The sequence below is a fragment of the Euprymna scolopes genome, chromosome 35, assembly GCF_053919585.1.
Source record: "Euprymna scolopes isolate OS-2025 chromosome 35, ASM5391958v1, whole genome shotgun sequence".
In the NCBI taxonomy this organism is placed as follows: Eukaryota; Metazoa; Mollusca; class Cephalopoda; order Sepiida; family Sepiolidae; genus Euprymna; species Euprymna scolopes.
The window spans coordinates 37,198,534-37,218,533 of NC_136516.1; positions in this window are offsets into that span (position 1 = coordinate 37,198,534).

The window sequence follows — 20,000 nt, forward strand, 5'->3', positions numbered from 1 at the left end:
TTCTTTCTTTCTTTCTTCCTCTCTTTTACTCTTATCTCTCTTCTTCATTTTTCTCTCTTATTCTCTCACCACCAGTTTTCCTGATTTCATTTGTTATGTTCACTTTAACACCCTCTTTTTCTTTGATTCGTTACTTAAAAAGGAAAAAAAAAATGTTGCATATCTTGACTTCTCCACAACCTGATGAATTTTCTTGAAGCTCCAATTTACGCTGGACATTTATATTTATATTTATATTTCTGTTTTCTCATTGATTACCAATGCATTTTCAAAACATCCATTTTTTCCTGTTCTGGATTTTACCATCTTTTCCATTGAACTTTTATCATATTTTTTCTCTCTTTTTTCCAGTTTCTTGCTTTCATAATCTCCTTGAACCCTAGAAAATTGTCTCAAACTGTTAAATGACTTTTTATGCAAATATGATAAACTTTATATTATTTGTTTCCTGTGATGCATTAAACTGCAAAATTTATATTTTGAAAACCTCATTCCTCTGATGAGAAGAATTATATTTTTCGAAACTCCATGGAATAAGGTTTTCTTGTTTTATTTGTATTGCTTGTCGAATAATTAAAATTTTATATACTTTCCTTATATGTTTATAAGGTTTTATAAAAATTTGAATAAATTTTTAATATCAAGATTTTTATTTTATATAGGTATACTAGCGGGGGGTACCCGGCGTTGCACGGGTTTTTAGAGGCGCGTGTGGTTGGGGGTGGTAAAATGAAAACAAAGCGAAGTAATAACCCTGTTTAAATATTATAAAAACAAACAATGAAAATTGAATAAGAAAAAAAAAACAAAAAAAAAAACAACTTCATACCCGATGTATAATTTGGATTTTTTAAAAATAATAAACGCGGTTTTTCCTATATATTTTATGCTTATTTGCTAGGTAAATGTCTGAAAATTCTTGTAAAAATAAACTTTATTCAATTTTTATTCTTTAGAAAAAATAATTCATGAGTACGCCAAACACAATTTTATCAAATAAAGTCACTTTCGTTTAAGAAAAAATTAAGGAAGTCAACTTTATACCCGATGTATAATTTGAATTTTTTTAAAAATAATAAACGCGGTTTTCCCTATATATATTTTATGCTTATTTGCTAGGTAAATGTCTGAAAATTCTTGTAAAAATAAACTTTATTCAATTTTATTCTTTAAAAAGATAATTCATGAGTACGCCAAACAGATTTATCAAAAAAATTAGTTTGTTTTAAAATCGGAATTATTGACTTCAACTCCGTTGTTAGATATTAAAAATAATAAACGCGGTTTTCAATATATAATTTCATGTTTATTCGCGAGATAAAAGTGTAAAAATAAGAGTTTTTTTCTGTAGAAATTTGTTTCCATGACGGAATGAAATTTGGCCCGTAGCGTACTTTTTGGCGTCCTGGCGTCCCAGAAAAGAATCACCGGTTATTTAAGCCAAATCTAGAAAATTCGAGGATTTTTCCGTCCGTGTTTATTTAAAATCCAAATTAGCAAAAAACCGTTGAAGATCTAATTTTTAGTATGAGAATTTAATAGGCGTGGACACAACCTTCAGAACATTATTCTTTTTGATATTTAAAACAAAATGAAAAATCAACCTACTCTAATATATATATATATATATATATATATATATATATATATATATATATATATATATATGTGTGTGTGTGTGTGTGTAAATTTGGTTCGTTACAACCGAATAAAACCATATTTCTACGTTACCAATTTAATTGAAATTTTCAGAAATTCTATTTTTAAAGTCAAGGAATGTTTTTATATTATTAAAATAATTTAACATTGCGAATTATAAAAATATTAAATTAAATAAAAAATATTTTTTCGTAACTGCGAGATTATCGCCATTTTATTTCCGGTAGAAATTAGCTTTTCACTTATTGAGATAAGTATTATTTGTATTAATTTTTATGATACTCATGCAGAGAGTGATCCGTGCTGAAATAATGTTATTATTTAAAAAGTCATTCTTAACATGGGGAGGGGAGGATGTTTTGTACCTATTCTGTACTTCAACCTTACAATTGAATAAAAAAAACATATCGTAAAACTTTAATTAAACGTGGAAATATGATTTAAAAAATAGAGCGGATCGCTCTCTGCATTAGCACCATTTTTATTTATTGCGGACTATTATTCTCATCTTTATTAGTTGTTTCACGACTTTTCGGCCAACTATTCCTCTGGCCTTCATGAAAAGAAGTAAGTCCTTTTATAAATGTTCAGTAACTTTTTCCTTTTATCATTCTTAAAGAGTAAAACTTTTCTTATTCATGAAAAGAGTTAAGCCTACGTAAATAAATAAATGTTTGTACACGTGACAAATTATCAATAAATGGTTTAGTTACTTTATTTTAAAAATTATTTATGAAAAGAGTTAACGCAAATAATGTTAGTAAAAGTGCGGAAGGCGACGTTGTACAACCATCACTCCCATGCTTAATTTCTATAATCATTATTTCTACATTTGAAAGTGGTGCTTACTTTTTAGTTACAACGTTCTGATAAATCAGTCACGCATTTTGTAAGCAATAAAAACGCGGTATATCAAAACCATAGAAAGTAAAAATAATATGTACCTCTACCGCATTTGTAAGTCAGAAATATATTTGTTTCTCAAAGAAAAAAAGATAGATTGAACATGACTTTTTTTTTATTGTTTTTATGAAAATAAAGTTTCGAGTTTTTTTAATTTTTTTTAACTTATTTAGTTAAAAGTCAGTTTGTGGGTGTGTTTTTTTAAAAATTGTTTTATGAAAGGTGATTTTTTTAATTTTTTTTTTCAAAACTTTTGTTGTTTTTTTTTAAATTTTTTTTAAAAAGTATTATAAATTTCACTAACATGCTGGAGAAATGTTTAATAATTTGGTATTTTTTTAGATTAGGTCCACCTCCACAATTTTCCTTTCAATGACGACATTTATAGGTTTCCGAGTATGCTGAACACGCAACTCGCATTGAAATTTTGCGGAAATAAATAGTTGTATTATGCATTGTATTCTTCGGCGGCCATCTTTTTACGTGCACACGCGCCATAAACAAATACACGCACGTAAAAAAAATGGCCGCCAAAGATTACAATGCATAATACAACTTTTTATATCTTGATAACTACTTATTTCTGCAAAATTGCAATGCGATTTTCGTATTTAGCATAGTCGAAAACCATTTCAAGTTGTCATTTAAAAGAAAATTGAGGAGGTGGACCTAATCTAAAAATTTACCAATAATTTTTCATCCCGTACGCCTCCCGATACATTGCTTCGTCAACATGCGACCATTTTATATCTCCCGAAGACACTTCCGTATTTAGAAAAAAAAAAAAAAAAATGAGTGAACGATTTACCAGAACGTGGTAACTAAAAAGTGAGTACCCCTTTCAAATGTTGAAATGATTTTTTTTTTTCAATTTTTTTTCATAATTTGGTTAGTGTTCAATCAATAATAATCCAGTGAAAAAATTTCAAAAATCCTATCAGTATAGAAACTCCACCACGTAAGTAAATAAATAAAAAATGTTACGTGCGCATGCGTTAGCCTTGACTAGGGGGGTACTAAGGGAACGACCATTAAATAATTCTGCGGGTCGCCATGGAACTCAACGCCCAAGGAGTACCAAAATAGTTTTCATGATATGAAGAAAATTTTTTTTCGAAAAGTGGGTGATCACTTTTCCATGTAAATTTAACTTAAAATGAGCACCCACTTTCTGGCCACCTAAGGAAGGGGCATTTATTTTCGTGTTTATTGGCTTAAAGGTTTTTTGACAAGGCAGTTTGGTACGCGAATGCATATTTAAGTTTTCGTTTATGCTCACGCATAGCATAAACAAAGGCTACGTCTGTGAAATGGAAAATAGTCCCAGAGTTCAGGGGTTAATACCATGCAAAAGAAATCAAACGAAAAACTTTTTAGCCAAGAAACACACAGAAAAAAGAAAAAAATAGCATCCATTTTTTTCTATCGAATTCATTTGCTGTTTTTATTGAAAACTATTTTCCCCCAGATTTTTTATATAATTTTCCATTAAGGGCCGTGCGTCTCACGTTCGTAAATAGCAACATTTTTTTTTTGTAGATTTTGGTGTGCTAAAAACGAATCTGCAAACCGTTTCCGTCGCAAAAAAAATAGTTTTTATGATATTACTTTTTCTTTAATAAGAAATTACTTTTACGAAAAGTGGCGATCACTTTTCCATGTAAATTTAACTTAAAATGAGCACCCACTTTCTAGCCACCTGAGAGAGGCGGGATTTTTTCCCATGTTTATTGGCTAAACAGCTTTCGTTTATGCTAACGCATAGCGTAAACGAAGGCTACGGCTGTGAAATGGAAAATAGTCCCAGAGTTCAGGGGTTATTACCATGCAAAAGAAATCAAACAAAAAACTTTTTAGCCAAGAAACACAGAAAAATGCCCCTCTCTCAGGTGGCCAGAAAGTGGGTGCTCATTCTAAGTTAAATTTACATTGAAAAGTGATCACACACTTTTCGAAAAAGTAATTTCATGAATATCATGAAAACTTTCTTTTTGCTACGGAAACGGTTTGCAGATTCGTTCTTAGCACACTGAAATCGACAATAAAATATTTCGTTTCATATGAACGTGAAACGGGCCTTAAAGTAAAATAATACCGGATTTTTTGGAGCAGATTTGCCGTTTAGTTGTACAAATATCCTCAAACCAGGTAATCACTAAAAGGGACTTTTAAAAGTCGTCACCTGTATCGAGCAAAAGTTTAAAACCACCGATTATATGCCAGCCTACGTCATGGTAACATATATTGAGTGAGTTCCTAACAGTATTTTGTATAGTTTTTTAGTTTAAACTCATTTTCCCAAAATTTCCCCAAACTTAATGTGTTCGATACAGTCTGCCGCCATTTGTATTTTTCAGATATACCGATAAACATTGAATGTTTTGAATCGATTATACATTACATAAAAACTCTAAAATCTTATCCAGTTAGGTAGAACATTTACTTTTCTTGCCTTTGATAACATTTATTTATATATATTTATTTTTTGACAACTTCTTTGTATCTGTGTTTAGTAATATGAACCCTTTTCATTTAATTTAACGTTTAGTCGGCTCGAAAAACAGTGTTTATCGGGGTATTTGAAAGCTACAAATGGTGGTGGACACTGTTGATTACTTTAAGTTAGATAAAGTGAGTTAAAACTAAAAAAAACTATACAAAATACTATCAGAAACCCACCGATTATGCCAGCCTATGTCATGGTAACATATATTCGGTGAGTTTCAGACACTGTTTTGTATAGTTTTTAGTTTTCACCTTACTTTCCCAAACTTAACGTATTCAACAGAGTCCGCGACCATTTCTGTTTTCCGAGCCGATTAAACATTTTACATTACATAAAAACACTAAACAATTATCCAATTAGGTAGAAACGTAACTTACCTTTGCTTTCATTTATTTGTTTTTGGACAACTTTTTCGAATCTGTGTATAGTAACCCCCCTCCCCGCACTATCAACCAAATATTAATTACTAACTCACATTTTTGTAAAACAACAACAAAAAAAAAAAAGCATTTAGCGTTTCAACATTTTTGCTACGTTCGGCTTCATCCACTGATTGTTGGTCAAGTCCAAACCATGAATGATTGACAGAAACTCCCGAGGATCCAGATCAAATTCTGCAAGAGTACAATTTTTTTTTCATTTTCGCCTTCTTTTTCACTTTTTGCTGTGGATTGCTGTACTAATATAAGAAACATGCATTTTCTCTTTTTATTAAATTTTTCCATTACACCAAATTGAGCCACTGTAACGCGTGGCAGGGTACAGCTAGTATATATATATATATATATATATATATATATATATATATATATATAGAGAGAGAGAGAGAGAGAGAGAGAGAGAGAGAGAGAGACAGACAGACAGACAGACAGACAGACAGACAGAGAGACAGACAGAGAGAGGGGTGATAGAGAGAAAGAGATAGGGGATAGAGAGAGAACGGGAAAGAATAAGGGAGAGAGAGAGAGGGAATAATAGAGAGAGAGAGAGGAAAGTGTGAAATGAAAAATCGACCTCCCCTTATATATATATATATATATATATATATATATATATATATATATATATATATATATATATAATTAGAGAGAGGGAGATAGAAAGAGAAGGAAAGAGAGAGAGAGGGGGAGATAGAGAGAGAATAGCAGAGAGAGAGAGAGAGAGAAAGAGAGAGAATGGGGGGGTGTAAAATATGATAAAGAGGCTATTTCACGTTAGAGAGAGAACGACAGACAATTTACAGTTTATATACGAATTTTGTTGTTCATTCCTGACCCACTGAACCGATCACATATGACCTTGAGTGATGGCGCCCTTAAGTACAAGCGACCATCCGCTGGGAACATCAGTCTACGATCAGATTATATTTTAGGAAAAGATTTAAAAAATAAAAATAAATACAGAAATAAAATAAACGAAGCAGCACCCGACAGTTTATCAGTTTCCAAGGACCCCAGCCGCAAAAAAAAAAAAAAAAAAAAAGTGTCCCGAGGACAGGTAGACTCACTCACTTGCTCTCAGGGTCGCCATCTCATGAGTCACATTCAATGTAGAGAGAAAAAAATGACGGCTCTGGTTCAATTGAGCTACTCTCCCTACCTCCTCAATACGGGCCAATTATCATCATGTATTTCCGTTCAATTTAGTTCCTCCCCCAAAAGTACTTAATGACCGTGAAAAGGATACGATTGCTAGTTAACAATTGTACTCGCTACACACACACACACATACACAATTTAAATATTGATATATATATATATATATATATATATTGATATATATATATTGATATATATATATATATATATATATTGATATATATATATATATTGATATATATATATTTATATATCAATATATATATATTGATATATATATATTGATCTATATATATAAATATTGATATATATATATATATATTGATATATATATATATATATTGATATATATATATATATATATATTGATATATATATATATATATTGATATATATATAGGCACCGCCAAAACTGGGGGGGGGCAGATAAGTACTTTTTGACGGACCGTCTTTTTAAAAATCTACTAAAAATCAGGTAATTATCCGATCAATACGAAATTTTCAGCGATTATTAAGAAAAGAATGAACTTTATAACAGTGCACTTATTTTTCATAAACAATATGTATATATATTTTTTTTGCTTACAACCCCCCCCCTTGTTTTGAGGGGGTACAAATATGCTTAAAATAATCATCTGAAACTGAACACAACATATTGTGTTGTTGTAAGGGACAGAATTGTAGATTAAAAAAAAAAAATGTTTGCATACGTTATTTTGACGTCTGAATATCAGAATTTCGATTGTGTTTAATTATCCCGCTTTTGAGTTTTGAAGTGTGAAATTCGGTGAATATGTTAAGTAAAATAATTAATTTAAGTTAAGCAAAACAAAAAAGTTTTTTGTTAATATTTATACGAAAAAAGCCATTTTAAAATCTTTGATAAATAAATTAACAATTTTTTTTAGCGAGCCGAATAATGCATGACCATTATTAAACAGCGCATGCTTTGAAGAATCGATACAAAAAAAGAAATTCCATAAATATTGTGCCCTTTGTGTTAAAAATAGCATTATTTTTTCGATCCCGTTTGAAAACGTTTGCCGACTTTCGACTACGGTGGACAAAACGCGCTGAAATAATTTTTTTTTATTCTGCTTTAAATTGCCCCCCCCCATTTTGGGGAGCCTGGCCCCCACACACATACACATTAAAAACTATACAAATGGTCACCCATCTGGTACTGGTCAGCCTCAGCTTAATAATACATTGAAATTTTCGTCACTGAAAAATAAGTTTTATTGGCCTGTTTGGTCTTCCATAGTTTGCTTTTTATCAAATACAAACGTAAACATTGTCGATCTAGACTCTAGATCGACGCGAAATAACTGGTTGCCTATATGAATAAGTGGAATTATTTGAAATCCAGGTACTTACATTATAATATTTTTGCATATTCTCATAGAAAATCATCCTAAATCTTAGTTAGACAACAAATAAATAAAATAATTATTCAAAAACCTTTTTTTTTCTTTTTTTAAGTATTTATGTATTTTTGTGCAAGACAAAAATGTCAATTGTTAACTTTTGGGGAAAATTTAACATTTAAAATTTAATTAAAAATAGTAGAAACAGTTTTACATTATTCTGTTTTCTATATGATAAAATTCAGGGTTTTATCTTTCTGGAAAAAAAGAAGTTACTCAGAAATAATGGATTTTAATAAATGTAATTTCATTTTAAAAAACAACAACAACTTGATTTTTCGGCCATTTTTGGAGGTGCCTATATATATATATATATATATATATTGATCTATATATATATATATATATACAGATATATACATATATAATATATATGTCTATCTATATTGATATAGCGCTCTCTCTTTCTCTCTCTCTCTCTCTCTCTCTCTCTCTCTCTCTATATATATATATATATATATATATATATATATATATATATATATATATATATATATATAATTTTTAAGATATAATTATCCACTGGCACGTGCATATGAATTTAGGAAAACTCGTCCTCGGAAAACTCGTACCCGGAAAACTCATCTCCGGACCCCCCCCCTTTTACTAGGTAGGAAATATGGTCCTTTATTGAATAAATATCGATGGAAAACATTTTATGACCGTTCTTGAAGACGATATTGTCTTTAAAAGAAAATACACATCCCATAATATTAAAAAAAAAAATTTTTTACTTGTTTTCTGTTGTTTTAAAAACATTAAATTGTTTTTTCTAAGTGTTTGTTTTCTACCTGACTTCGAAAGTGTTTGGTTGTTCAACTTATTTTAAAGAGTTTATTTAGTTTTAAAAAAAGCAAGTAATGGCGAATGTTACTTTTGAACAAAAAATGTCCGACATGAGATAATCACGTTTTAGGAGTCTCGATAATTGCCGGAAATAAAAAAATTAAAGAAAGTACTGAGGTAGATATACTTTTAAAACGGCCCCCCTCCCCCCAAAAAAAATAAATTTGTATATTTTTAGGTAATGTCCAAGATCACTGCTCGGAAAAAAATCAAGTCACCGGAAGTGGATACGGGGGATTATGTAACGAAACCGCACGGAAGACACGAAAAACGAAACCATATATAATAAAAATATATATTTATTAAAAAATTACTTTAGTTTTATACATTTCTTATGTTATTACGAAACCAACAACAACAACAAAAAAACACTTCTTGTATTATCAAATAATCAAACCAATATTTTATTTAGAAAATTTGGTACTTCACGGGGAACGGCGTTTTTATTTAATTATTGTTCTCTCAAAGCGCATGCGCAAAAGGTTTTCTTTGGTTTATTTAATCACGAAAAGTTTTTGAAGGTACTATTTGAGGCCAAAAAGGTGTGTGAGGCGGGGGGGGGCAAAAGCATTATTTGAATATGTATGAAAAAATGATTTAACAAACAATAATATTTAGTGGAGAAAATAATAATAAAAAAAATAAAATGAAATAAAAATAAAATAAAAAAAATCGCGAAATAAAAGTATAATTTACACAAAGAAAAAAAATTCAAAAAATAAAAGAAATATACGCACGATGAAAAATAAAGTCAAAGAAAGTGAAAGAAAACGTTTTGAGGGAGTAATCATTAAATAAAAACACCGTTTACGCTGGGTCCACGTTACCGTAAAGTACCGAACTTTTAACAATTTTGTGTACACGAAACAACAAAATACACTTTTGCAATATGCGGACGGCGGCCATCTTTAATGAAAAAAAACATTCGGAAAATAAAAGCTATTTTATTTTACCAAAATCCAATGTTGTTTTTATTACAAAATTGTTTTATTAAAAATATATTTTCTTACGCAGACTTTTAAATAAATGTTTTAACAATTATATATTGATACATTTTTATACAATAAATGTTTTTACAATTATATATTGATACATTTTTGTACAATAAATGCCTTTACAATGATATATTGATACATTTTTGTACAATAAATATTTTTACAATTATATATTGATACATTTTTGTATAATAAATATTTTTACAATTATATATTGATACATTTTTGTACAATAAATATTTTTACAATTATATATTGATACATTTTTGTATAATAAATATTTTTACAATTATATATTGATACATTTTTGTATAATAAATATTTTTACAATTATATATTGATACATTTTTGTATGATAAATATTTTTACAAGTATATATTGATACATTTTTGTACAATAAATGTCTTTACAATTATATATTGATACATTTTTGTATAATAAATATTTTTACAATTATATATTGATACATTTTTGTACAATAAATGTTTTTACAATTATATATTGATACATTTTTATACAATAAATGTTTTTACAATTATATATTAATACATTTTTATGCAATAAATGTTTTTACAATTATATATTGATACATTTTTATACAATAAATGTTTTTACAATTATATATTGATACATTTTTATACAATAAATGTTTTTACAATTATATATTGATACATTCGTATAACATCAGGTTCGTATAAAAATGCGCAAATTTCACTTCTGCCTGACCGAAACATACTCATAAATGTATAGCGACATATAAATTCTTATGTAAAACATATAAGACGTCTATATATATATATATATATATATATATATATATATATATATATATATGTATATATATATATATATATATATATATATATATATATATATATATATATATAGAGAGAGAGAGAGAGAGAGAGAGAGAAATACTTTGATACACGATATTTTTTAAATACGACGATATATTCTGTTTATATTTTCGCCCTAAGATTTAAACGATTTTTTTTCTATGTGATTTCAAAAATTGCATGACGCCATCGGTAGGTGGTAGAGTGTTTGTTCGGCTACCCGAGGTTATCTGAATTTCTCTCTTCCAGTGGATTTCATTGTCGTCGTATAAAAACTTTGTTTTTGTGTGTTTTTCTTTATTTTATTAACATTTCTTGTGTGAACCAATTTTCTTCTTTTTTTTTTCATTCGTCATTTGTGTTACATTAAGACTTAAATATTAGCATTTCGTAAGTTCATTCAATGTTTGTAATTTTGTTTGATCTTGTCCTTTTTAGTTACGATGTGTGTGTGTATGTGTGTGCGTGCGTGTGAGTGATTGCCTTGCTTCTCTCCCTCCCTCTTCTTCCATGCATCCCATATGCTAACACCTGCCTAGACAGCGAGTACAACTCTATTTTTTTTTATTGTATTAGTATACATCAATTTATTTATTAATATATATATTAATATATATTAAGTTCCGTGCCATTACTGTTGTATTATTTCTTTTAGTGATTAGTCAGGTAATTTGAGCATGGTTTGAGCTTGTTTCTTTTAAATTAAATGGGAATAATTATTTTGAGATACGATTTTTTCAGGGTTATATCGGCAGCTATGAAACGAATTGAATTACTAGCTTACGCTATTACTATATATATATATATATATATATATATATATATATATATATATATATATGTGCGTGTGCGTGTGTATTTGTGTGTAAGGCACTTTTGTGTATGTGCGCTCGCGCGCGCGTGTGTGATAGAGTTCGTTCTCTATGGACTCCGAAACGACTGGGTCGTTTTTTTGTTTTTTTTTCAAATTTCACACAAATGTACTTCATGTGTCTGGGAATGTTCTCAGATAGATTTTGCATGGGAATGCCTCCGAAAAATACCGATCATCGAAAAAATCCAATTAAAGAACAGTCCGATTTTGACCGAAGTTCACTCTCATAATCAACGAAACATCACAAATGTATTTGATAAGGTTTATAACCGCACAAGCAGAAGGGTCCGACGTATAAAATCAACCGGAGGTTCTTTAATAAGAGAAAGGTTCGTTCGAAATGAATGTTTCTTTTTAGAGCACAATTGAACAACGATACTTGACTTTTGCATTTTATACTTTAATTCAAGCCATTGTATAAAAATAATTTTATAAAATCACCAGTAGGTTCTCTACAGTGCAATGTAGACTACAATATATTGTGTACTAATTAAGCAACGTTTTAGTAGTAGCTATAATTAGCCAAACTTATTGAGCCCCACCCCCAAAAGGTTGTTTACGTTACGACTTCATATGTCAATCTTCAGGCTTTGATAATGGAGGTCTGCATATGACCTTAAACTATATCCAGTGGTGAGGCCCCAGCTTGTGGGCTTTGGGGAGTGTGGAGCCACCCTTTAATTACTATTGCTCCCAGGTCCACTCTGACCTGGAATGATAGTATTTGTTAGGGTCCCAACTATGGGTTAAATAGAAACCGACTTGAAAACAGCAAATATATTCTATTAAAAAAATGTTCTTCAAAATCTTTGGATTCGGCATTAAGTAACCCGAAAAGGGTTGATATGCCGTAAAACAAAAATAACCAACCAACCAAGTACACTTTGGTGTTGACTTTGATAATGGATGAGCTATTAGTAAAGAAAATAGAATAAAACGGGTGAAAATTGTAAAATTTCAATTCAAAGTAATTTATGTTTTTTTTCTTTTCTCTATTCTCAGTTCGTTATGTGTTGAGGTGAACCTTCTTACATTTAAACTTCCAGTTTATTACTTCGCAATTTTGACATTTTCAGTTTTCGCTGCTTTAAACCACACACTTTGTTACTTTGAGATCTTCGGCATTTTTAGACCTTTAAGTCGTTATCTTTAAATCTTCAATTCGTTATTTTTAGAATTTCAATTTGTTATTTTTCAACTTTTAATTCGTTATTTTTTTTTTATCTTTAATTCATTATATTAAGATTGATTTTTAATTCGATATTTTGAGATTTTTTATTTATTTGTAAATGTTTATTTGTTATTTTTTTTAATTTTAATTTATTCTTAAATTATTAAGTCGTTATTTTTTAATCTTTAATTCGTTATCTGTAGAGATTCAATTCGTTATTTTAAAATTTTCAATTCGTTATTTTAAAATTTTAATTCGTTATTTTAAAATTTTTAATTCGTTATTTTTAAATTTTTAATTAGTTATTATAACATTTTTAATTCGTTATTTTTAGAGTTTCAATTCTTTATTTAAAAATTTTTAATTCGTTATTTTTAAATTTTTAATTTGTTATTTTCAGATTTGAATTTTTCGACTTTTAGACATTGATTTCGCTATTTTAGGATTTTCACTTTGCTACGTTAAGACCTTTCAGATCTTCAGGTGTCTATTTTTAGGTATATTTTTTTTAAGTATATTTTTAGGTATATTTTTATTTTTAGGTATATTTTTAGGTATATTTTTTATTTTTAGGTATATTTTTTATTTTTAGGTATATTTTTATTTTTAGGTATATTTTTAGGTATATTTTTATTTTTAAGTATATTTTTATTTTTAGGTATATTTTTATTTTTAGGTATATTTTTATTTTTAGGTATATTTTTATTTTTAGGTATATTTTTATTTTTAGGTATATTTTTAAGTATATTTTTTTAAAGTATATTTTTAGGTATATTTTTTATTTTTAGGTATATTTTTATTTTTAGGTATATTTTTATTTTTAGGTATATTTTGAAGTATATTTTTTTAAAGTATATTTTTAGGTATATTTTTTATTTTTAGGTATATTTTTAGGTATATTTTTTATTTTTAGGTATATTTTTATTTTTAAGTATATTTTTATTTTTAGGTATATTTTTATTTTTAGGTATATTTTTATTTTTAGGTATATTTTTAGGTATATCCCTTGAGTAATTTATACGAGAAGAGATTTTCAGTTTCTGATTTTTCTTTTTACACAAAAAGCGATGAAGGACAATAGATAATAAAGTACGGTGTTAATGCGGCTGACGAAATAGCTTTTTAAAGTGACATCAACATTTCGACAGTCACGCGAACCAATTCATCGGATAAAATATTGTTCTTCATCGTTAGTCATGGCCGAGTTGGCGTCGCTTTTAACTATTGTACCAAAGTTGAATGTCTATATAGATAATTCCAGTATGAAATTTGGAAGCCTTGTTTAAATGTATAGTATTACTATAATACTTATTGATATCTATCCATCCATCTATCTATCTGTTTGTCTGTCTATCTATCTATTTCAAGCTATCCCCCCCTCTCTCTCTCTCTCTCTCTCTCTCTCTCTCTCTCTCTGTATATATATATATATATATATATATATATATATATATATATAGTCTTGGAAGTTTTTAACCTTTAAAACTAAACAAAATAATATTTTTTATCATTCGTTAGAAAACCATCTAGTCAGTAAGTCATTTAATCACCTGCAATCACTGCATCAACTCGCTTTCGAATTTACTATAATACCAATAATTTATTTTTCAAGGGATCATCAGTTGTTTACCATGAAACACTGTTTCAGGGATTTAAATATATATATATATATATATATATATATATATATATATATATATATATATATATATACAGGATGACAAAAAAAAACAAAAAAAAAACGGGCCCCAACTCTAATTAGGCCCCGTTTCTTAGTGTTTTGTCTAAATGAAATGAAACTTTGGTCATAACTAGTTTATTATGTTCAAAACATCACATCAAAACATAAGGGTCTTTGGCCTTTTTTCCCCTGTTGACTGTAAATGCTCAGAAAAACAATTGAATGTTCTCTGTTTTTTTGGGTAAACCTATATATATATATATATATATATATATATATATATATATATATATATATATATATATATATATATATAGTGGAGATGGTAATTAATAAAAACTGAAGAAAGTGCTCAATACTGTTGTAGAGCAAATATGCGTTTTATTTTTTACTAGTGAGGGGTACCCGGCGTTGCCCGGGTGTTTTTCGGGGTATGTGAAAAAAACCCCGAAAATGTTAAAAAAAAACAGGTGCCCGTAAAAAAAAACGAAGCCTTCATGACGCGCAGTTGGAAAATAGTAAAGTTTTAAAAAAAAACAGGTGCGCGTTTTTGATTGACGTGACGGCGATAGGTATTCAGCAGTAAGCATTTTGTGCGGGACAGTTTTGAATGAGGTGAATAAATCGGTTTGTTTGTTTTTAAAAACCCGCTCCTTGTTTATTAGGAGGAGCGAGATGAAAGCTACAGTCTGATATGACGAAGTCGATATTGACCAAACGTTCACTGGCTCTGGGCCTGCGATTAGAGTCGAGTTTCGCTTTTTTTTATACCGAAAACCAAATGTAACGCGTACCGATGCGGGAAATGTGGAATAATTAACGTTTGAAAGTCAATAAAATTAAATGGACAGGCGAGCTCCGTGGGTAACTCTGAGATATTACAATTTATAGATGATATAAAAAGTTTTAAGAAGTTGTGAACCGAGCAAGCGCTTCTCTGAAAGAAGCCTTTTGTGGACATCGAGGAAAAGTGTACATACATACATACATTTTCGCTTTTATATATATAGATTACCGTATCTTTCTGTTAAAAAAACGGCCGTGTAGCCGAAACAATAATGTAACTTAACAGAAAGATACGGTAATAAAAAATAAAACATATATATATATATATATATATATATATATATATATATATAGATAGATAGATAGATAGATAGATAGATAGATAGATAGATATTTGGTGTATCTTAAATTGTATATGGCCAATCCCTCCGCCCATATATATATATATATATATATATATATATATATATATATACTTGCTGCATATACCTGGCCCGGAACATTTTGCTTGGCGGAGGGATTGACCACATACAATTTAAGATACACCGAATATCTATATCTTTATCTATCTATCTATCTATCTATCTATCTATCTATCTCTATATCTCTATCTCTCTCTCTCTCTCTCTATATATATATATATATATATATATATATATATATATATATATATATATATATATATATATATATATATATATATATATATATATATATATATGAGAGAGAGAGGGATAGCTTGAAATAGATAGATAGATAGATAGATAGAGAGACAGACAGACAGATAGATTAATTGATATATATATATATATATATATATATATATATATATATATATATATATATATATATATATATATACTAGCCATACACCCGTCCCGAAACATTTTGAGGGATTGACTACATACAATTTAAGATACACCGAATAGCCTAACTAGTTACACAAAGTGACCTCATGTTGAATTTAGAGAAACATAAAACACATCCATCTTTGTTCATGAAAAGCTTAAAGGTGAAGTAACTCTTATAGTGTAAATAAATAACTTACTTCCGGTTTTAAATCCAACTGTTGTTAGATATTACTAATGAAAATAAAAGTAAATATAAATTAAATCAAAATTAAATTAAATAAATTAAAAATAAATAATATTTCTAAATAAAAGAATTTAAGCGATTTTATTCCAACAAACAATTAATAAAATAAAGCTAACTATTTATATAGATTTTTTAAATTTAATATGCAAATGAAGGTTTTCAATGAATGTAGATTTATTTTTAATACATTATATATATATATATATATATATATATATATATATATATATATATATATAGAAATAATGCGGGCATATAAACCAATATATAAAAGGTTATATGTTTGTCTGTCCGTCTGTCTCCATAAGTTCAAACTCTAGTATATCTGAAACTCCCGGCGCTAGGAGTTGAAATACCGGCTCGATAATAATGTGTATGAAATTGGGGCAAATTAAAACATCATATTTAAACGTATTTTACGACCGGGCAAAGCCGGACTCTACCCCACCCCCACCACCACCCCAATCCGATAGTCTAATATATAAAACGCTCTATATCTGTCTGTATGTATGTCTGTCCGACTCCATATTTTCAAACTCTATCTCTCCCGAAACTAAAAGGGTCTGTAGTTGCTTTAAATAGTTTTTAAAGGGTGAAAAATGGGTCAAAATTGAAAAACACGTTATACATTTTGTATATTCATCTTAGTTTAGTTTTAAAATTTTAATTTTTTAGTCAGTTCATATGCGTGTCACGTGGGTACAGTGGTAACGTCACCAGCTTTGGATGCTACAGTTTTGCTTTCGGTTTCGATTCTTGCTGATGGCACCCAAATACTTTTTTTTAAACTTTTGAAATCACGACTTTATAATCTAATATATAAAAGGATATATATATATATATATATATATATATATATATATATATATATATATCTGTCTGTCTGTCTTCATATTTTCAAACTCTGTTTTCTCCGAAACTAAAAGGGGCCTCAAATGATTGGATTTTTTATGGGTCTTTAGCCGGTTAAAATTGTTTTTAAGGGGTTAAAAAACGGGGTCAAATTGAAAAACAATCGTCATGCATTTATTACATTCATCTTAGTGGCTTTTTAAATTATAATGTTTAGCAAGTTCGTATTCGTGTCACGTTGGTACATTAGTAACACCATCAACTTTGAACAGGGATGCGACACTTCGGTGATGGGCCAGGAGTTAGTGCTTGCTTGATAGCTCGGGACTTATTAGCTGTGAGACTCCTTTTTGGACACTGTATAATAGGGAGAAACTATTAGTAGATGCACCAGTTCAGGTGTGACAACAATACTACATGCACAGTTGAATTGTGGCTTTGTACATAAGGCACCTCCAAACGTCACCACAGAATTGACCTCCCCCCTATATGTAAAACGATGTAACTTTATTATAAATTAATATTATTAATATAACTTTTATACCATTTAAAAGAAGGGCAAAGTAAACTAGTAATAATTAAAAATTGTTTTTTTTTCATCGTACGAGAATTAATGAAATTGCGAGACGAAAATCGTGCTTACATAATTGGCGCTTTAAAATAACGTTCCCATGTAGTAAGCATTCCGAACGTGAAAACATAGCAGTATTTAATAAATCTAACAAAAATCAACTAATTGTCAGATTTTAGTGTAATTTTCTATACTTATCCATTTTAAAATGCTAAAATTACATATAAAATGCAGTTTTCCGTAAATATATGAGGTGAAATATTTTTTAGTGCGTGTCCCCCCCCATATTTATTTTTTCGGAATTTGTACGAAATATATTTAAATCTATCGAAATTTTAATTAATTAAGAAACATAAGAGTTCAAATTAGTAAAAAAATCTTTATTTTTTTAAAATTTAAATACACGTATTGAACAAAAAATTACCTTGAAGCAGCAATTAAAAAATTAAGTAAATATAACATTAAGTTTCTTTTTTAAAATATCGTTTTTTTTTTAATTAATATATACTATAATCAGTTGAATTGCCAAGAAAAAGAAACTTCCTAAAAATTAATTAATTTTTAAAAGATTGAAACCATTAAAATTCCATTATTTCAAAATGTTCCGTTACAACATAGATTTTTAATTAATTGTCTTTAATTTTTTTTTAAATATTAAGTTTTAATATAAACATTACTCTTGCCAGCTATTTTATCGCCAGATTAAAACCGATTAAAAAATATTACTGCACAAATCTTATATATCTTTGCGTCTTTTCACCGAACAAAAGTATGGAAGCCGGTAGTTAATCAAATGAACATTCAGTAAAACCGTATTTAATCTTTAATATACAAATGTTTATAATATTATTAATCGTTAAACTGTGTAAGTTTTAAAACCTAACAAAATTATAACAAAGATTAATTATTAATTGCAGTTTGAAGAAGATAAACAAAGGTTTTAAAAATTCATTAAGTCGCTTCTGCTTTTCCATAGTTCGTATAGTTAATGAAGTCTGACGTCACGGAATCATGCGCTTCTTTTTTCACAATTCTTCACGTTTGTTTGGCAGTGCCTATTGTTAAGTGTATCAGAATTTTGGGGGAATTTTTTACACCCCTAACAGAAAACTGCAAATAAAATATAAAAAAAAACTCGTAATTTCTCTTTTTAAAGTGGATTGTTTATTTTCTGTATAGAATATACTTCCAAAATAAACTATTGAAGTTGTTTAAAAAATAATAGAAATATTATTTTTTATTTAAAAAAAAATAGTGTTTACAAAGTGCCGGTGCGCGTTCAACCAGCCACTTTTTTTTACGTATGAAATCAATTGAATTTTACGAGTGAAATTTTTTCAATTTTTAAACTTTAAAAATCTATTGAAATTTTTCTATTAGTTCAATTTTTACGATATTTTCAGAGTCAATGTGAAATTTTATACTCTTACCAATAAACCGAATATAATATTTTAGACAAACGTTTTTTTTAATTCACCCTCCCCTATTTTGAAATGTCTATTAAAAAGTCAATAATTAATTTATGTACCAAAGTTTTATATATCACAAATTTAAGATAAAAGATCAATAAATAAAATATTCTAATTGAAAACACAAAAAAAGAAGTGTTTTTTTGGAAATTTACCTGTAAAGTCCAAAGTGTAAAACTTTTTTTTTTAAACCACGTTGATTTTTTTTTTAAAATGAAAGCTCTTGTTATGCTTATATCGTCAAGTAAATACCGGATGCTGACGACAATTTTTTCTATTTCATTCAATGTTTTCTTTTTTAAATATTAAAAAAAAATCCAGTCGATAAAGTAGAAATAAGATATAATAATCAAAAACTCGTGCATTTCATTAAGTGAATTATAAAAAATCCGTCGACTAGATATTTTATTTAACGGGAAAAACTTATAAGTGAATGTGTGCTTTTTTAACTACGGGGGGCCAAAAATATTAATTTTGGTTAACAGCACGCAATAAAAAAGAGACATTATCCGTATTTGATAAATTGCAAATTAACAGCAGCAGCGCCTTAAGCTTATGGCGCAAAACGCGTTACGAAAATTCGATTTTCTATGACCCTTGCTTTAAAAAATCCTTTTATTTAAAAAAATACATGGAATATAAAATATAAATATGGACAATTCTTATAAATAAAGTATTGAACCAGCCATTGCTTCGTTTTTTTTTTTACAGGTAAGTGATTTTTTGGCATT